Raw genomic sequence first — 20,292 nt, 5'->3', positions numbered from 1 at the left:
AAGAGGCCACATCAAAGAAGGTAGGAAGTGTGGATGGAGGTATGGTTTAGGGAGAAACAGATTGCATGATGCTGTGGAGGGGAGAAGGCTATGGTCATGGAGAAGTGTGAGAGGGAGGAGCACACAGGGGGATGCACAAGGAGATTGTCTCCTGAAAGCCATTGGCTTGGAAAATGAGAGCAGCTAAATTTTGTGAATTCTTGGCAACCAATAGTGCTTAAAGCCTTCAGTTTTAAAGGTCAGTGGGTTTGTCTGGGATAGAGCCCTGAGGGCACTTCCCTTTACTTAGAAGACAGGGAAACAACCCAGTCACAGAAAGCATAGAGCAGTGATCTGAAAAACACTTGTGGAACACAGCACAAAGATTATTCACTCTTCTTGTGGCTCTTTTCTAAGAGGTAATGTTCAAGGAGACACCTCTGGGAACAAAGGAGCTAGCCTGTGCAATTTATCCCCCATATCCCTCAGCATAAACACAGAACCACCTTCAGGAAGAAGCACAGCTTCTACACTAGCTGCCTAACTTGCTTACTATGAGCCACATGACCCTGTGCTGTGGCAGGATGCCCTCTTAGCCAATCTTCCCCCTCTGTCCCAGTGCGGCAGATTCCTCTCCAAGACAGCTCTGCCCATACTATGTCTCCTGACCAGATTTCTGTAGGGCCTCAGGCTCCTGGAAATGGTATCAGATCAGATCTCATTTCACAATTAAACCAGAGCACACCTAGTTAAGACTCACCACATTCAGGCCAAGGACCAAACACTGTACATATCAGGGAAGGAGAGCCTCTGCAGATGACTGGCCTGAAGGACAGGGTGACCAAAACACAATATCAGAAACAATCTACACAATAAGAGACACTCTCGGAAATGTCAGCCTCTGGGTACTGCATGACCTAACACATAAAGCCATTATTTTCAGCATACATTACTGGCTTTTATAATACACAGAAGAAGGTAGATTTGAACAAAATACCAAGATAGAAGAAGATGCCATAAATGAAGGATCAAAATAAGGCCACAGCCAAGATCTAAGCAAAATAGATATAAATAACATGCCTGATGGAGAATTTAAAGCAACAACCATAAGAATATTCACTGGACTTGAAAAAGAATAGAAGACATCAGGGAGACCCCTGACACAGAGATAAAAGAGTTAAAAAAGAATCAATCAGAGATGAAGAATGAAAGAAATGAGATGGAAACAGTCTTGATACAGTGAATAGCTAATTAGGAGAAGCAGAGGAATGAATTAGTAATCTAGAAGAAAAGATAATGGAAAATAATAAAGCTGAACAAGAGAGAAAGAAGAATTATGAAACATGAGAATAGACTTTAGGAACTCAGTGATTCCATCGAATGTTAAGAACACTGCTATTATAGGAGTCACAGATGAAGGAGAGAAAGAAGACGGAAGTTTTTTTTTGTTTTTGTTTTTGTTGTTGTTGTTTTTTTTTTTTTTGAGTAAATAATAACTGAGAAGTTACCCAATCTGAGGATAAAACAGAAAGGAAGAAAACAGACATCCAGATTCAGAGGCACAGGGAAAGGACCTAAATAAATAAAATCATAAATGAGAGAGCAGAAATAGCAACCAACATCACAGAAATACAAACTATCATAAAAGAATATAATGAAAAACTATATGCCAAGAAATTAGACATCCTGGAAGAAGTAGATGAATTCCTAGAAATATATAAACTACCAAACCTAAAAAAGGAAGAAATAGAAAACCTGAACAGATTAATAACCAAGAAAGAAACTGAATTAGTAATCAAAACACTCCCAAAAAACAGAAGTCCTTGTTCAGACGGCAGGCATCACAAGCAAATTCTATCAACCATTTATAGAAGAATTAGTACCTATTCTTCTCAAACTATTCCAAAAAACAGAAAAGGAAGGAAAACTTCCAATTTATTCTATGAGGCCAGAATTACCCTGATGTGGAAACCAGATAAAGATACCACTAAAAAAGATCTCTACAGGCTAATTAATATCCCTGATGAACATGGATGCAAAAATTCTCAATAAAATACTAACAAATCAAACACAATGATACGTTAAAAAAAATTGCCACAATCAAGTGAGATCTGTTCCTCAGTTGCAAGAGTGGTTTAATATTTGCAAATCAATTAACATGTACACCACATTAGTAAAATTATAAGAACCATATGATCACTGGGTTATGGATATTAGGAGGACACGTGATGTAATGAGCACCGGGTATTACATAAGACTAATGAATCACTGACCTCTACCTTCCAGGGACTTAAAAATGGCCAATAGACATATGAAAAGATACTTCGTGTCCCTAATCACCAGGGAAATGGAGTCATAACCACAATGAGGTATCACCTTACACAGGTGAGGTTGACAATTATTTCAAAAAAAAAAAAAAAAGGAAAGAGAAAGAAAAGAAAAATAAACCCAGAACCAAACCAAACCAAAATAATGCAAAGATAATATGTATAGGCAAAGTTGTGAAGAAATAGAAAATCTTGTGGCACTGCTGGTAGGAATCTGAAATGGTGCAGCCATTATAGAAACCAATATGGGGGTTCCTCAAAAAATTAAAAATAGAACTAATATATGATTCAGCAATTTTATTCAGAGTAAAACAATTGAAATCAGCAATCTGTAGACTTAGTACAATTCCTATCAAAATATCAACAGCAAGGCACTACATATTAAAGCATCAGAATATGGTCAAGACATGAAAACAATACAATAAAATGATAATAAATGAAACAATTAAAATTAGTATCTTGAAGAGATATTAGCACTGTCATGTTCATGCATCAGTATTCATAATACACAAATAGGGAAACAATTAAATGTCCTTTGACTGATGAATGAATATAAAAGAAGTAAATATTTAAAGTAGAATATTAATGACCTTAAGAAGAAGGAAATCCTGGAATATGTAAAAATATGGATGATCCTGTGGGACATTTTATTATTTTATTGAAATAAGCCAGATACAGAAGGACAAATACTGCATGATTCCATTTATATGAGGTATCTGAAATAGACTTATGGAAGCAAAGAGAATTATAGTTGCCAGGGGTTTGGGGGAGAGGACCCAGGGAGTTGCTAATTAACAGATACAAAATTTCAGCAATGAAAGATAAATACATTTTAGAGATCTGCTGTACATTTTGCCTATAAATAGCAATACTATATTATACACTTGAAAGATTAGGAGGGTAAACCTCATGTTAAGTGTCATTACCACAATAACATTTTTTAAAATGTTATTGGATATGTAAAGAAAATATATTAATTACCTTTGGGGTCTTTCTGTGTAAAACGTTTCCTCTTACTGGTAGTACTTTCTTTAAGACTTTTTTCTAAAAATTCTAATGTTTGTATAGATCACAGACAACTTAGTATCTGGAAATATAAATATAGTATGAAATATTACAAGATAATTTAAACTAAACAGTAATTACAGACTATACTTAAGAAATAATTATATAGTTGTTTTATTGTTAAACTGTACAGTTTTTTGTCAGATGTTGCTATATTTGCTGTTATTATAAGATTAATGTCATTAAAATCTTTAACATGTAGTCTTGAATGAGATGTTCTTGGTCTCTTGTTCAAGGTCTATTTATTACTTCACTGGAGTATTTATTCAATATCCGTTATGTGCCAAAATTTGTAGTTACTTTGTTTCACTGCCTAATCTTAATCTATTCAAAATATTCTGTCTCCACAGCATCACAAACGCATACCCTATATATTCCACTTCCATAGCCTAAGTTTAAACTTGACGACACACTGATGATTGTGGAAAACATTCCAAGCAATGTGGAGAGTATTTATGCATGTAGAGATAATGTATGAGCACATGAGCTCTACTAGATGAAAAATCATTTCTTGACAATCTTTATTTTTTTTAAATTTTTAACAATCTTTAAATTCAATCTAAATTATATCTTTAAAAAAAGAAGACCAAGTAGATTTTCACTAGAATGACTGAATACCAGTAGTTTTTATTTTTATCATGTCCATAGCGATTAAAATGGCAATTGGATTTCTTTATACATCTTGATTTTATCCTCTCAAGCATAGGTAGTGTGTTTTATAGGTCAGTGATATTGATTATGAGCAAGGTAATTATAACACATAAACTAGAGGCACCAGAAATGAAGTTGAAATAAAGAATGATGGATACATAAGTATACTTGTAAAGAACATAAACTAGTTATTATTAGATAAAGCAATAGGTTTTAAATAGTTTTCATGAGTTGTTTATTAGGCTAAATGTGTGCTTATAAAAATAAATATAACCAATATGACATCTTTCTAACCACCACCAAAATAAATTTCTGTATATAAAGTATATAATATGGGACGCCTGAGTGGCTCAGTGGTTTAGTGCCTGCCTTTGGCTCGGGCATGATTCTGGGGTCCCTGGATGGAGTCCCACATTGGGCTCCCTGCATGGAGCCTGCTTCTCCCTCTACCTGTGTCTCTGCTTCTCTCTCTTTCTGTCTCTCATGAATACATAAATGAAATATTTTTAAAAATTAAAAATGAATTATATAATCTGTGAGTCAGGCAATAGATCTATGCTGTAGCTTTTAATCACTATCTAGTAAAATTTTTTTTAAAAAAGATAAACAAGTGATGAATTGTTACTGTCTATATGTGAAAAACATTTCTAATAAACATGTTGGCTGTTCAATTCATCTGCATTTTTTATTCTTGCATTTTTAACCTATTGGCAATTTGCGATGACTATATGAATAATTTTGCTTATCTAATGAGAGCAAAAAATTATTTAGTACCCTATAATTTGACAACTTTAACTTTTAACAACTCTGTCCTATTTGATCTTGAAAATATATTTTTGTCGTGGTGTGATTCTTTTCTACTGAGCATATTTTCTTTTAAAGATTTTATTTATTTATTTATGAGAGACACAGAGAGAGAGAGAGAGGGGCAGAGACATAGGCAGAGGGAGAGGCAGGCTCCCCACAAGGAGAGCAATGTAGGACTCAATCCAGCATCCTGGGATCACTCACTGAGCCAAAAGCAGATGCTCAACCGCTGAGCCACCCAGGTGTCCCTACTGAGCATATTTTGAATGATGTTTTCTGCCTGTAATTATTAATGCCACAAGATGCCTCTTCATTTACAGTAACTCTACAACACTATTTATATTGATTTCTTTGGATACCAAGTTTTTATTTTATTCTAAAACACCAAAATTCATTTTATTTTATAGTTAATTACTTTTAACTATACATTTAGTAAAATTTTGTTCAGAAAACCTCACGAGAAATATCTTCCATTTTTTAGAGCTATTACTTCATCTTGAAGGCCATAGGCCTTGTCCACAGTTTTTCTTCCACTGAATATGATTTTATATTAGCATTGTTTTAAAAACCCACAATGAAAACTATAATGGAAGTGGTTTCTCTAATTATATGGAAACTTTGTGATTTTATTTTTTATTTTATATATATTGCTACTATGTTTAAATGTAAGCCTTCAAATCAAAGAGAATATTAACAAAATACATTGCAGAGACCATCTAATTTGAAATCATTCTATTTTGGACTCTGCAGGTAATACTGTTGTTGAAGTAATAAAAGAAAAATACCATTTAAAAATTGTGGGGTGACGGTTTACTTTTTGTATGTCTTCAGTAGAATTTCCTTATATTTTGCTATGGTAATAATGCCTTATATTAACATTATATTTTGAGTTTTTTGTTTATAAGTCAGTTCTATGTAAAGTGCTTTTTTAATTTTCACACTAACCCTATTAATTTTTTTAATTTTATAATTACAGAGGAGGAAAGTGATGTTATAAATGAATAGATGACTTACTCAAGATCACACACCTGGGAAATGGAAGATATACAATTCAAATTGATTTTCAGTCCTGTGGGCTTCGTAAGATACATGCCATATTCTATCCAAAGACATAGAACAAGTATAAGGGTACAGAAATTCTCAAGTCTTTTGCACTATATCTGCCATTTGAGTTTACATAAAACACTGCCTTGTTGAATTACTATAGCTAGTAAGTAAAAGTATAGTATATGCCTTCATTTCACATATGCTTTTGATATATCTTGCTGAATTTCTATAGATGTCATTGAAGATTTTTCCCATTTTGCACCTTCATTTAGTTTATTAATATTCAATATTATATATATATGTGTGTGTGTATACATTTTATATTAAATTTAAAAATATTTGACAGATCAACTTTTAAACTAGTCCTTTTTTGACAAATTTTTGGAGTGGCACATGATATTTTTCTCCAAGTCATTAATCTGTTTTAAACATGCATCTATGTTTTCTAAAGATTAACAATTAAAAATGACCTTTTAAATTCTTAACTGTGGTAAAAATATAACAAATATTTTTAACATATAACAAGAATGAAAGAAAACCTAACTCCAGGAAACGAACTAGGGGTGGTGGAAGGGGAGGAGGGCGGGGGGTGGGGGTGAATGGGTGACGGGCACTGAGGGGGGCACTTGATGGGATGAGCACTGGGTGTTATTCTGTATGTTGGTAAATTGAACACCAATAAAAAATAAATTTATTAAAAAAATAATAAAACCCAAAAAATAAAAATAAAAAAAAATTAAAAAAGAAGAAAATCTCCATCATCATCACAAATGCTTGTAAATTAATTTACAGTGCCAGGTGACTCTTTATCATGCCATAGATAACTTAATTCTTACTCTTTACCAGCTGGAGTCAGGACAAGCTATGGTAAGGTGATCCAAAAGCTTACAAAGAAACTAGTTGGAGGCAACACCTAAATATCGTCAGTATTATATAAATAAACACAATAAATTATTTTTTCACAATAAATTATTATTATTTTTAAAGATTTTATTTATTTATGAGAGACACACAGAGAGAGGCAGAGACATAGGCAGAGGGAGAAGCAGGCTCCTTGAGGGGAGCCTGATGCAGGACTCATCCCAGAACCCCAGGATCATGACCTGAGCCAAGGGCAGACACTCAACCACTGAGTCACTCAGGTGTCCCAATGAATTATTTTTAAATGAGAACCTAAGAACATTTTGTGATAGCCCTATATATACAATAAAGCTGTCTTAGGAAACTAAAACAAGAATAAATGTAAAATAAAGCGTAATCACTTATAGTCTATTTGAAGGTATAGCACATTAGTAGATTAGTGGTTTTCTTGAAACTCGATAGTAATCCAAAGAACTAGTGTTTTCTAATATTAATCTAACATGGTAAGGATAAAAAGAGAAGGCATCTGGTATATTCAAACTTTGTATTGCTGCAAAAAAGTCTGTTTGGTTGTTTGGCAAAAAAGGTTCACCAGACTTAATTAGGGCTCATTTGAAATACTTTTCAATATCATCCTTCTTCTATATATCTTGAAATACTCTGTTTATTAATTAGATCCCAAGTTACTAAGTCCATAAAAATACTTCCACAGACAGATAATAATAATTCTGGACACTGGGAGTATACACATTTTATAATAAGTTAATAAATGCTGATTTTGTTCTAATGAAATGGTTACCATTTAATGATAACCACAGGCCAAACTCCATACTATGTTTAAGTATCTCCTTATTAGATATTCAAAGCAAATTTATGAGGCCCAATTACTGAGGCGAAAAATGAGCCTGAAAGAAGTTTGTATATTTACTTACGGTGATAAAATTCTTATGTATCTAACACAGACACTATTTGATCTTTATTATGTTAGGTTATTATAAGAAACCATGCAATGAAGCTCATTTCATACTTGTTTGAAGTAAAATGTTGAGAGGCATCTTTATAGATTGTAAAATATCAACTTTTGGGTGTCGTTAGAGAAATTTTACCTGTGTCAGCCACCCAGATTATCTCTCTTAAATAAATTAAATGATTTACTTTTCATTCTTTGGACTTTGAATCACTAATCTTGTTCTATTTCAGAGCCATGTTTGTGAGATACATTTTTGTTGGTTAGTTTGAGCTTGTCATTTTGGGGCAATGTGTTTGTAAACATTGTATTGTTCATTTTCTATCACTGTTGGTTCAATTATTTATGCATTATTGCCTTTTTAACAAATTCTGTTTTACTGAATTAGCAAACATTCAGTCTAGAGTGGAATTAGTTCAGTATGTCCCCTAAATTAAGTCAGAGTAGAGTCTAGCTGTCCAGCTAAGCAATTCAGACCTGTCATTTAGGTCAGCTTGACCTATCATAAATTCTAACATCTGTATCCTGTAACTAATTAGGAGGGATACTTGTAATATTGTACATGCCACAGGTATTTCTATATCTTTCTCTTTTTTGCTCTACTCTTTGTTGTGGAAATAAATTATAGTAAATAATTCTGGCTATCTCTGTGGCCATCTCTGAGTGAAGAGATAATTCATTAAATTGTATTTCTCCAAATCCATGTCCACCTGAGACCTCAGAATGTGACCTTATTTGGAAATAGGGTCTTTGCATATGTACTTAAGTTAAGATGAGGGCATACTGGATGAGGGTGGACCCTAAATCCAATGACTGATGTAACTATAAGAAGAGTAGAAAAAAAAAAAAAAAAGAAGAAGAAGAAGAAGAAGAAGAGTAGAAATGTAACCATCATAAAAAATTATCCAGGAGCATGTGGGTAGCTGAGTCAGTTAAGCGGCTGCCTTCAGCTCAGATTATGATCCTGGGGTCTTGGGATTGAACCCAACGTTGGGCTCCCTGTTCATTGGGGAGTCTGCTTCTTTCTTACCATCTGCCCCACTCCCAACTCATGTTCTCTCTTTCAAATAAATAAAATCTTTTAAAAAATTAACCATAATATCTTCTACTTAAAGGAGATCTAGTGGGGAAGCCAAACCATTAGCAGGTTTTAGTGAAAACGAGCTGAGAATATGAGTTTTATGGAAATTAAAATATTTGGTTGAATGAAACTATGATGGTCAGTTACAACCATTCCACAAGAAGAGCCTTGTGAATTACAAACAAACATTGGAAGACTGTTTTTGAAGTTTTCTTTCTTTGATGATGTTAGAATAGGGAATAACAACTTTTGAAATTTCATCTCGAGAATTCTTTTGTTCAGTGCTTATATATCTGACCAAACCTACATGCTAAGGAACATATTCTTCTTTAGAATGTTAATACACCTAACATGTAAAATTTCATTCTTTGAGGTCCACAAATATCTTAAGTTACATTTTAGATCTTCATGCTAGTCCATTATACTGGTTTAAACAATATAATAGGGAAAAAATATCCTCCTGATTTCTCAGGTCTTGATGATGCTTTGTAATATTCTTAAAAGAATTACAGTATAGTCACCTTATAGAAATGTAGATGATAATTGAAATTACAGAGAAACAAAAATCAGGTAACCTTAATTTCTGAATAAAATTAACTCTAGGACCTCTAAGATTCTAAAATAACCATAGCAATAATGATAATAGTCTTGTTTTTATTTCATTCAAAGATCCAAAAATGATTTTCTGTTTAGTTTTCCTTTTCAACTGATTTAATAATCAGTTCAATCACAGTGCTCACTAATGTTATGGAATCTTTAAAGCTGGCCACTTTTCACTCTTGGAAATCTTCAATAATAATAATAATAATAATAATAATAATAATAACAAATTTGGACTAGTGGTACTTCCTACACTCACATTCAGAGAAAAGGAAAAGACTCTGAGTCAGGAGAATAAAGACCTATTACTAACAAATACAGTGATGTGTAGCTTTTATTTCTGCCATCAGAGAAGCCTGCAACTTCCTGCTAAATGGCTTTGTGTTCAATACTCATTTGCTGGGGTCAGCTGTGCTATAATTAGAGCTATCACTAAATCATTATCCCATTAGACCACTTTCTAGTGCCCTATCCAAACCCTGTAGGGCAATTCTACCTCTCTTTTACTAGTGGAGAGCCACCATAATTCCTTGCAAGTCAGTGATGCTCAGTATCCTACTTGAAACCACTCTGAAAAATGCTCTCTGATAGAAGGAAAATTGGATACTTGAATGTGGGATGCTTCCTCATCAGGAAAGAGGAAAAGAAAGCCTTCAAAGAAGGCTTTGGGACAGTGTCTCATTACTCAGTTAGAAGGGCACGTATGAGGAGATAAGGGAGTGGGGGAGGTTGATTTTAAATAATTTGGGGAAGAGCATGTAAGTAAACGGTTTGAGTGTTTTGGAGTGGAAAAGTTCAGTATCTGCTGACTGAGAGGCTAAAAATATAAAAATAAAATAAAGAGAATTAGCTACTAGGGCAAGGTTTTGTGTCCAATATCAAGAAAGAAAAGCAAACTATATGGTACTAGATGGTTCAAGTTTACTTTTGCAGCACCTCCCTCATTTATTACATATTTCCACAATGAAAATGTTCTCTTATTTCATTCTGTAATCTGGCCTGTCTCATTTATACCTTTATTCTCACATTTCTATCTTAAAATTGACTTCCCTTGGGGCACCTGGGTGGCTCAATCAGTTAAGCACCTATCTTTGGCTCATGTGCTGACCCCAGAGTCCTGGGATGGAGCCCCTTGTTGGGCTACCTGCTCAGTAGGGAGTCCTTTTACCCCTCTCCTTCTCCCTCTGCCATTCCTCCTGCTTGTGCTGTGTTGTTCTATCTCTCTCTATGTGTCAAATAAATAAAATCTTAAAAAAAAAATTGGCTCCCTTCTTCAAAGTTCCAGATTTCAGAATGCAGTTGCCAGAGTTACTCAAGTAAGGGGCTCAGATTTGATAAATAGAAAAGTGATATAAGGTATGTAAAGTTGTATAATATTCTATAAATAACATTGTATGGAATGAGGAAAAAAGATATCTTGAAACCCAATACTACTACCGAATAGCTCCTGTAATTCTAAGTTTTCTTATATGTAAATTAAAGGTATTAATGCTAGCCCTTTCAGTTTCACAGGAGTGATATAAGATATAAATGATGGGGGATCCCTGGGTGGCGCAGTGGTTTGGCGCCTGCCTTTGGCCCAGGGCGCAATCCTGGAGACCCGGGATCGATTCCCACGTCGGGCTCCCGGTGCTTCTCCCTCTGCCTGTGTCTCTGCCTCTCTCTCTCTCTCTCTCTCTCTCTCTCACTGTGTGCCTATCATAAATAAATAAAAATTTAAAAATATATATATAAATGATGAAGGGAAAAGAAGCCTTTTTTAAAATTCAAAATTAGTATGTAAAGATGTGGTACTGTGCTGGTAAGGAGGACAGTATAATTATATCTAGTACTACAACAAACTTTTTAAAAAAGGTTTAAAACAGATATATGGGTTAACATAGAATGTGTTTCATGTACAACACATTTTATTTAAACATTTTCAGAGTGTTTTCACCTTTATAATGTAGCGCTCACCTCTGTGTTAAGTCCTGCTGACATTTTCAGTATTTCACCATAGGTAACAGCAGCATCCTTGCTGAATGGTCGCTATCCTTTATGTACAGATGTTGACTCATCTGGAGTGAATGTACTATAAGGAGAATTGGGATTTTAATTTACTAAGCAGGGAAGCAAATTATGTAATTAGCTGATAAGCAGTTAAGCAGAAAAGTAGCAGAAGTAATCTTGTAGGGAATCACATAAGACTTATAAATATTTCTGTGACACAATTTCTGAAGTTAAGAATTCTATACTGTGAACAGACTTACTGAATTAAATTTCATGAAAAATGAACACTGAAACCTGAAGTTTTTCCATTGTTTTTGAGAGTTTTACCTTTATTTTTAGAATCCATTTTTTATTTTCTTTTAACAGTGTATCTTTTGGGGTCCCTGGGTGGCTCAGTTGGTTAAGTGTCTGACTTTCATTCAGGTCCTGATCTCAGGGTCCTGGGCTCTGTGCTCACTGGAGAGTCTGCTTGTCCCTCTTCCTCTCCTCCTACCTCTCCCTCCATTCATGTTCTCTCTGTTTCTCTCTTAAATAAATTAAAAAAATCTTTAGAAATAAAACTAGTTTACTTAGGGCCACGTTTTGAGGAAAAGCTGGAAATTTCTTTCATCAAACAATTATAAAACACTGAAAACTATTCTTCATAGGCCAGAATTTACAGGGAGAGGAAACTAGTAATTCATTGGCCTGAAATGCACCATCATTAATGGCTACATACAGTGTTCTAGAGTAGACATTGAAAAGGGGAATCTGTAATTAAGATCCACCCCAGTGGTTCTTGGAGGAATCACTGAAGATTTTGCAAAGACTTGGAGGAAAACATTTGCACTCATTCTGATTTTATTTTTATTTTGTCCTACCTTACTCCCAGAGATCAGAAAATGATGAGAAATGCAATTGTTTTGGAGCTCAATGTCACAGAATTCTGGTCCTGAAAACTAAGGGCTCAAGTTCTTATGAATGTGTTTGCCTCTGTGTGTCTATTAGCATTATTTAGGACAATTGATATTTTCTAAATAGATGACAATAAGTTAGTACAGGAAACTCATGATGGCAATTAATTTTGATTTTGTATAGCAGATGTTTGCTCAGTGCCAAATAAACCTGTTCATATTACCCATGTCTTAATGTACCCTATCTATTATTTACATGTGAGCACATGCACCACTGAGAAAAGGAATAGCAAGGGCATGGCAGGGGTATATCAAGACATCTGGTGAGGTGATTGCTTACAAAATCAAAATTCTTGGCTGCAACTCAAGATAGAAAATAATTTAGGAACAAGACCTTCTCTCTGTCTTCCTCTGTCTTCCTTGCCTTGCATTTAAGACTACACTGTAATTTCACTGGTTATCAGTGCAGGTATCATATATGTTTTGATTAAACACATTAGGAGAATGTGAGACAATAAAATTAATATTTATTTTCTTATTCTAAATATTATCATTGTAATAAGCATGCATAACTCACCAAACACTTGGTAGCATTTATACATAAATTATTCATAATTTAAGAATTCAGGGGATCCCTGGGTGGCTCAGTGGTTTAGTGCCTGCCTTTGGCCCAGGGCATGGTCCTGGAGTCCCGGGATCGGGTCCTGCATTAGGCTCCCTGCATGGAGCCTGCTTCTCTCTCTGCCTGTGTCTCTGCCTCTTTCTCTCTGTCTGTCATGAAAGGATAAATAAAATCTTAAAAAAAAATCAATTTCTAACATTTAGTGCAGTTTGGTGGGTTCCCTTCTGTGTGGGTTACAATTATAACATGGGTGTAACCTACCTCAATCCAGCAATGGAATCTAGAGCTTACACATCAGAAACTATAGATGAATAGGTGGAAATATCAAAGAGATGATTTTTTTAAATAAAAACCTTAAGGGAATTATAAAGGAAGGATAATAAAAAGTTAATATGCTGACCTTAATTATTTCTAATTTCTTTCTCCCAGCTGCTAACTATTTCTTCCACCTGGTATAACTATCTCAGAATTTCTTCAAGTCCAGGCCAAAATGATTTTTTTTCACCCCACTTAAAACAGAAGCACAAAGAAAGACCAATTAAGCATTTTTTGTTTCTTTAAAAATTAATTTCTAATAACATTTATGGACCCTAATATGTAGAGAATCTTGTGCTCAGTACTATGATGGGCACAAAGACACCATCCCTATCTCTTGGAGGATATGATGCAAACATAAGTATGCAAACTCAAGTATGATACAGACAGTGCTATCTGCAAAAAAGAAGTTATTGTTATCAAGAAAGGAACTTTTCTTTTGATAATAGACCACAAAGATTTGAAGAAAAGGAATTTACATTTAATCTTGGGTAGGGAAAGTAAAGTAAAATAAATTTGGGTGGAAGAGAGGACAAATAGGGCTTAAATATTGCACTGCTTGCAGAAGCCAAATCCTAGTTGAATAGTTGTAGCACTGCATTGAACTTGTCCTGCATATAACCTAGGTATTGGTTATCCAGAAAATAAGCTGTGTCAACTAAAGACAGCTGGAACAGAAATTAAAAAAAAAAAAAAAACTAAACTAAAAACTCTTAGGCTAAGTCCTACCTGTTAAAAATTTTGTCCTAGATTAATTCTGTCGTTAGAATAGAAGCCTCATTTAATTTAATCTTCCCTTTAGAATATTGCTGATTTCAATTATGAATTACCAAAGTAGTCAATCATGATAGCAAAATTTTGGGGAAAATGTACATTTTTCATTAAGTTGAGAGACACTATATTCTCCAGACACTTGCTTTTCTCACAAAGCATTAGATCTTATGATAGGTTTTTAGGAGACTTTTTGCCTGTATGTTTTAACTCTCAATTGTAGAAAGCATACACATATATCTTTAATTTATGGACTTAAGACTGCTTTATTATTAGTAGAGTTAAGAGTGTACCTAAATTTTCAATTTGTTTTGAGTCAATTGGAAACACTTAATTCAATCAGAGGATGTGAATATTACATCATCTTTAAAGTTTTATTAGCTTATCCAAAGTGGGGATGCAATGCAATATATTTTAAAGTAGCCTTTCTAACAGCATGACAATCCTTTATTATATGGTATTTTGGATATTATAAGTTATAAAATTATCATTGGTTTGTAGAGGGTAGTGATTATTCACTTCACTGAAAAGTCATTATGTAAGCAATTTTGACCCTTTATAACTGATCCAAAAAGGCTAATCTTGACTGTGACATACAGATTTGTAAAAGTTGCTTCAATATGATATAGGCTTAAAAAGTCTTTTTTATTTTATTATTATTTTTATTTTTATTTATTTTTTATTTTTTTTTTATTATTTTTATTTTTTCATTTTACCAAAGTGCTGGCAAATGGCAATTTTGAATCTAGCAGAAGTGAATCACTTTAACATTGCTGAGGCATTTCATGTTCTGTGCTGTGATTTTTTTATCTCTCAAAATGGAAAGAGATTCAGTGAATATTTAGTCTGGCAGGAGTGACTACAGAAAGGCACTCTTAGTGAAATTGATGAAGACCTATACTATCAGTTGTATTTCCATTGAAATTTAGAGCATAGATAGGAGCATCAACATACATATCTTTCCTTATAAAGCAACTGTCATCCTATTACTTTTCAAAATCTGGTTTTGATAATTCTCTTACTCTTCATGAGAATAATGATAAAAATGTTGTTATTTGCCGTGCTGTTTAATTAAAAAATTTAGAATTTGCATTATGAATATTTAAATATTTTATTTGAAAAATGACTATATTGAAAACTTTTGGTTTCTGGTTCTACATATAAGGAGCCTGGAAGTTGCCATTCAACTCTAACAACAAGTAAAAATCTGAATATACTGAAAGATCAACTTCTTAAGATCTACAGAGAGATAAGGACACAAGGCAAACCATGGCCTCCACCAACAGAGAGAAAGTCAGGCAAATACAGGGATTCGTGGCTTTGTGGCTTAACAGAATGAAGACTCACTAGCAGAAATCTCTGTAGAAACAGTGTTAGATTGGGTAGGAAAACATGAACTATAATTTATGGATTAGTTGAGGCTCAATGTTGACAACTCTGAAAGTTAAAAACATAAGGGGACCCAGTAAGAGAGGGCCCCACAATTTTATGAGATTTTTTTTTAAAGATTTTATTTATTTATTCATGAGAGACACAGAATGAGAGAGAGAGAGAGAGAGAGAGAGAGAGAGAGAGAGGCAGAGACACAGGCAGAGGGAGAAACAGGCTCCATGGAGGGAGCCTGACATGGGACTCGATCCCAGGTCTCCAGGATCAGGCCCTGGGCTGAAGGCGGCGCTAAACCGCTGAGCCACCCGGGCTGCCCAACTTTATGAGATTTATTTCCAAGAGCTCTATCAGGTTCTTGCATTACATATGTGGGAAAAATCCCCTCATGTCCTGGCAGAGGGAAGGGAAAGAATCATTTCTAAATACCCTAGAGTACTCTGTTCTTAATAAGGCCTGCCCTTGGGGAAAACTAGTTAACCAGAGCCTATTCTGCTGGAGTTTTATCAAAAAATAATTGACCTGGGGAAAGGGAACTATCCAACTTCATTCAGCTCTAGCGTCCTGAATGGGAAAAGGGAAATTCCTAACTCTATTCCACACTAAGCATTCTCTTCCATGTAAGGGAGAATCAGAAACTGAGAAATTTTTGTGAAGTTCACAGTTCAGAGGCATAAGTTCCCTAAAGGACTAAAATCTATTATTAGAACTATAGGGTGCTTTCCCTCATCCAACATCTTACTATGTTACTAAAAGCCCAGCAGTTTCTTTTACTTAGTACATAATGTCTAGCTATCAAGAAAAAATTACAAGGCATACCAAAAATAAAAATCTGAATTTTAGGAGACAAAGCAAGCATCAAAAGCAGATATGGCAAAGATATTTGAATTGTCAAACCAGGAGTTTAAAACAACTTTGATTAATATGCTGAGGGCTCTAATGGATAAAGTAGACAGCTTGCAAGCACAAATCGGCAGTATAAGCAGAGAATAGAAATTTTAGGAAAAAAAAAAAGAAAGAAATGCTGGAGCTAAAAAACACTGTAAAGAAGTGAAGAATGCCTTTGATGAGTCAGTTCATTAGTAATTGGACACAACTAAGGCAAGAATCTCTGGGCTTGAGGATATCTTATTAAAAATCTCCAAAACTGAAAAGCAAATAGAACAAATAATGAAGGAAAAAAATAGAACACGATATCCAAATACTGTGGAACAACTACAAAAGATGTGACATGCATAGAATACGAATATTATAAGGAAGATGACAGAAAGAGATAGGAGAATTTTTTAAAAAAAATAATGACTGCAAACTTCCCTAAATTAATCTCAGAAACAAACTTCAGATCTAGGATGCTTAGAGAGCATATTTATTTTTGTTTCAAGTTTTATTTAAATTCTAGATAGTTAACATATAGGGTAATATTGGTTTCAGTAGAATTTAATAATTCATCACTTACATACAACACCCACTGCTCATCACAAGTGCCCTCCTTAATACCCATCCCCATTTAGCCCATCTCCCATCCACCTCCCTTCATCTACCCTCAGTTTGTTCTCCACAGTTAAGAGTCTCTTAGGATTTGTTTCTCTCTTTTTTCCTCCTTCCTCTATTTTCATCTGTTTTATTTCTTAATTCACATGTGGGTGAAATCATATGGTATTTATCTTTCTCTGTCTGACTGTTTTTTGGCCTACCATAGTACACTATACATCCATCCATATCATTGCAAATAGCAAGATTTATTTTTATATGGCTGAGTAATATTCCTGTGAGTGTGTGTGTGTGCATACCACCTCTTCTTTATCCATTCATCCAGTTGATGGACATTGAAGCTCTTTCCATAATTTGGATATTGTTGATAATGCTGCTATAAACATCATGGTACATGTTCTCCTTTGCATCAGTATTTTTGTATCTATTAGGTAAATATCCAGTTGTACAATTGATGGATCACAGGGTAGTTCTATCTGTAAACTTTTTTAATAATAAATTCATTTTTTATTGGTGTTCAATTTGCCAACATACAAAATAACACCCAGTGCTCATCCCATCAAGTGCCCCCCTCAGTGCCCGTCACCCATTCACCCCCACCGCCCCACCCTCCTCCCCTTCCACCACCCCTAGTTCGTTTCCCAGTTAGGAGTCTTTATGTTCTGTCTCCCTTTCTGATATTTCCCACATATTTATTCTCCCTTCCCTTATATTCCCTTTCACTATTATTTATATTCCCCAAATGAATGAGAACATATAATGTTTGTCCTTCTCTGATTGACATACTTCACTCAGCATAATACCCTCCAGTTCCATCCATGTTGAAGCAAATGGTGGGTATTTGTCATTTCTAATGGCTCAGTAATATTCCACTGTATACATAAACCACATCTTCTTTATCCATTCATCTTTCGATGGACACCGAGGCTCCTTCCACAATTTGGTTATTGTGGACATTGCTGCTAGAAACATCGGGGTGCAGGTGTCCCGACATTTCATTGCATCTGTATCTTTGGGGTAAATCCCCAACAGTGCAATTACTGGGTCATAGGGCAGGTCTATTTTTAACTCTTTGAGGAACCTCAACACAGTTTTCCAGAGTGGCTGCACCAGTTCACATTCCCACCAACAGTGCAAGAGGGTTCCCTTTTCTTCGCATCCTCTCCAACATTTATGGTTTCCTGCCTTGTTAATTTGCCCCATTCTCACTGGTGTGAGGTGGTATCTCATTGTGGCTTTGATTTGTATTTCCCTGATGGCAAGTGATGCAGAGCATTTTATCATGTGCATGTTGGCCATGTCTATGTCTTCCTCTGTGAGATTTCTCTTCATGTCTTGTGCCCATTTCATGATTGGATTGTTTGTTTCTTTGGTATTGTGTTTAATAAGTTCTTTATAGATCTTGGAAACTAACCCTTTATCTGATACGTCATTTGCAAGTATCTTCTCCCATTCTGTAGGTTGTCTTTTAGTTTTGTTGACTGTATCCTTTGCTGTGCAAAAGCTTCTTATCTTGATGAAGTCCCAATAGTTCATTTTTGCTTTTGTTTCTTTTGCCTTCGTGGATGTATCTTGCAAGAAGTTACTGTGGCTGAGTTCAAAAAGGGTGTTACCTGTGTTCTCCTCAAGGATTTTGATGGAATCTTGTCTCACATTTAGATCTTTCATCCATTTTGGGTTTATCTTTGTGTATGGTGAAAGAGAGTGGTCTAGTTTCATTCTTCTGCATGTGGATGTCCAATTTTCCCAGCACCATTTATTGAAGAGACTGTCTTTCTTCCAATGGATAGTCTTTCCTCCTTTATCGAATATTAGTTGACCATAAAGTTCAGGGTCCACTTCTGGGTTCTCTATTCTGTTCCATTGATCTATGTGTCTATTTTTGTGCCAGTACCACACTGTCTTGATGACCACAGCTTTGTAGTACAACCTGAAATCTGGCATTGTGATGCCCCCAGATATGGTTTTCTTTTTTAAAATTCCCCTGGCTATTCGGGGTCTTTTCTGATTCCACACAAATCTTAAAATAATTTGTTCTAACTCTCTGAAGAAAGTCCATTTGATAGGGATTGCATTAAACGTGTAAATTGCCTTGGGTAACATTGACATTTTCACAATATTAATTGTGCCAATCCATGAGCATAGAATATTTTTCCATTTCTTTGTGTCTTCCTCAATTTCTTTTAGAAGTGTTCTATAGTTTTTAGGGTATAGATCCTTTACCTCTTTGGTTAGGTTTATTCCTAGGTATCTTATGCTTTTGGGTGCAATTGTAAATGGGATTGACTCCTTAATTTCTCTTTCTTCAGTCTCATTGTTAGTGTAGAGAAATGCCACTGATTTCTGGGCATTGATTTTGTATCCTGCCACGCTACCGAATTGCTGTATGAGTTCTAGCAATCTTGGGGTGGAGACTTTTGGGTTTTCTATGTAGAGTATCATGTCAAGGGCGAAGAGGGAGAGTTTGACTTCTTCTTTGCCAATTTGAATGCCTTTAATGTCTTTTTGTTGTCTGATTGCTGAGGCTAGGACTTCCAGTACTATGATGAATAGCAGTGGGGAGAGTGGACATCCCTGTCTTGTTCCTGATCTTAGGGGAAAGGTTCCCAGTGCTTCCCCAGTGAGAATGATATTTGCTGTGGGCTTTTCGTAGATGGCTTTTAAGATGCTGAGTTATGTTCCCTCTATCCCTACACTCTGAAGAGTTTTGATCAGGAATGGATGCTGTATTTTGTCAAATGCTTTCTCTGCATCTAATGAGAGGATCATATGGTTCTTGGTTTTTCTCTTGCTGATATGATGAATCACATTGATTGTTTTACGAGTGTTGAACCAGCCTTGTGTCCCGGGGATAAATCCTACTTGGTCGTGGTGAATAATTTTCTTAATGTACTGTTGGATCCCATTGGCTAGTATCTTGTTGAGAATTTTTGCATCCATGTTCATCAGGGATATTGGTCTGTAATTCTCCTTTTTGGTGGGGTCTTTGTCTGGTTTTGGAATTAAGGTGATGCTGGCCTCATAGAACAAATTTGGAAGTACTCCATCTCTTTCTATCTTTCCAAACAGCTTTAGTAGTATAGGTATGGTTTCTTCTTTAAACGTTTGATAGAATTCCCCATGGAAGCCATCTGGCCCTGGACTCTTGTGTCTTGGGAGGTTTCTGATGACTGCTTCAATTTCCTCCCTGGTTTTTGGCCTGTTCAGTTTTTCTATTTCTTCCTGTTCCAGTTTTGGTAATTTGTGGCTTTCCAGAAATGCATCCATTTCTTCTAGATTGCCTAATTTATTGGCATATAGCTGTTCACAATATGTTTTTAAAATCGTTTGTATTTCCTTGGTGTTGGTAGTGATTTCTCCTTTCTCATTCATGATTTTATTTATTTGAGTCTTCTCTCTCTTCTTTTTAATAAGGCTGGCTAATGGTTTATCTATCTTAT

At 35.0% G+C, this 20,292-nt stretch overlaps 1 protein-coding gene across 1 annotated transcript in view; it reads right to left on the bottom strand.

Annotated features, from left to right (window-relative positions):
- Positions 1–2,568: 2,568 nt before the first annotated feature.
- Positions 2,569–20,292, bottom strand: part of LOC144301718 (uncharacterized) — a 359,087-nt gene continuing 341,363 nt past the window's right edge. Inside the window, exons 5-6 of the mRNA XM_077878759.1 lie at positions 11,342–11,456; positions 2,569–5,928 (exon numbers count right to left, since the gene is read on the bottom strand). The gene's annotated coding sequence lies outside the window, so the exon portion shown is untranslated. The remainder of the gene's footprint in view (positions 5,929–11,341; positions 11,457–20,292) is intronic.

The sequence above is a fragment of the Canis aureus genome, chromosome 30, assembly GCF_053574225.1.
Source record: "Canis aureus isolate CA01 chromosome 30, VMU_Caureus_v.1.0, whole genome shotgun sequence".
In the NCBI taxonomy this organism is placed as follows: Eukaryota; Metazoa; Chordata; class Mammalia; order Carnivora; family Canidae; genus Canis; species Canis aureus.
This window is presented reverse-complemented; position numbering and strand designations above follow the sequence as displayed.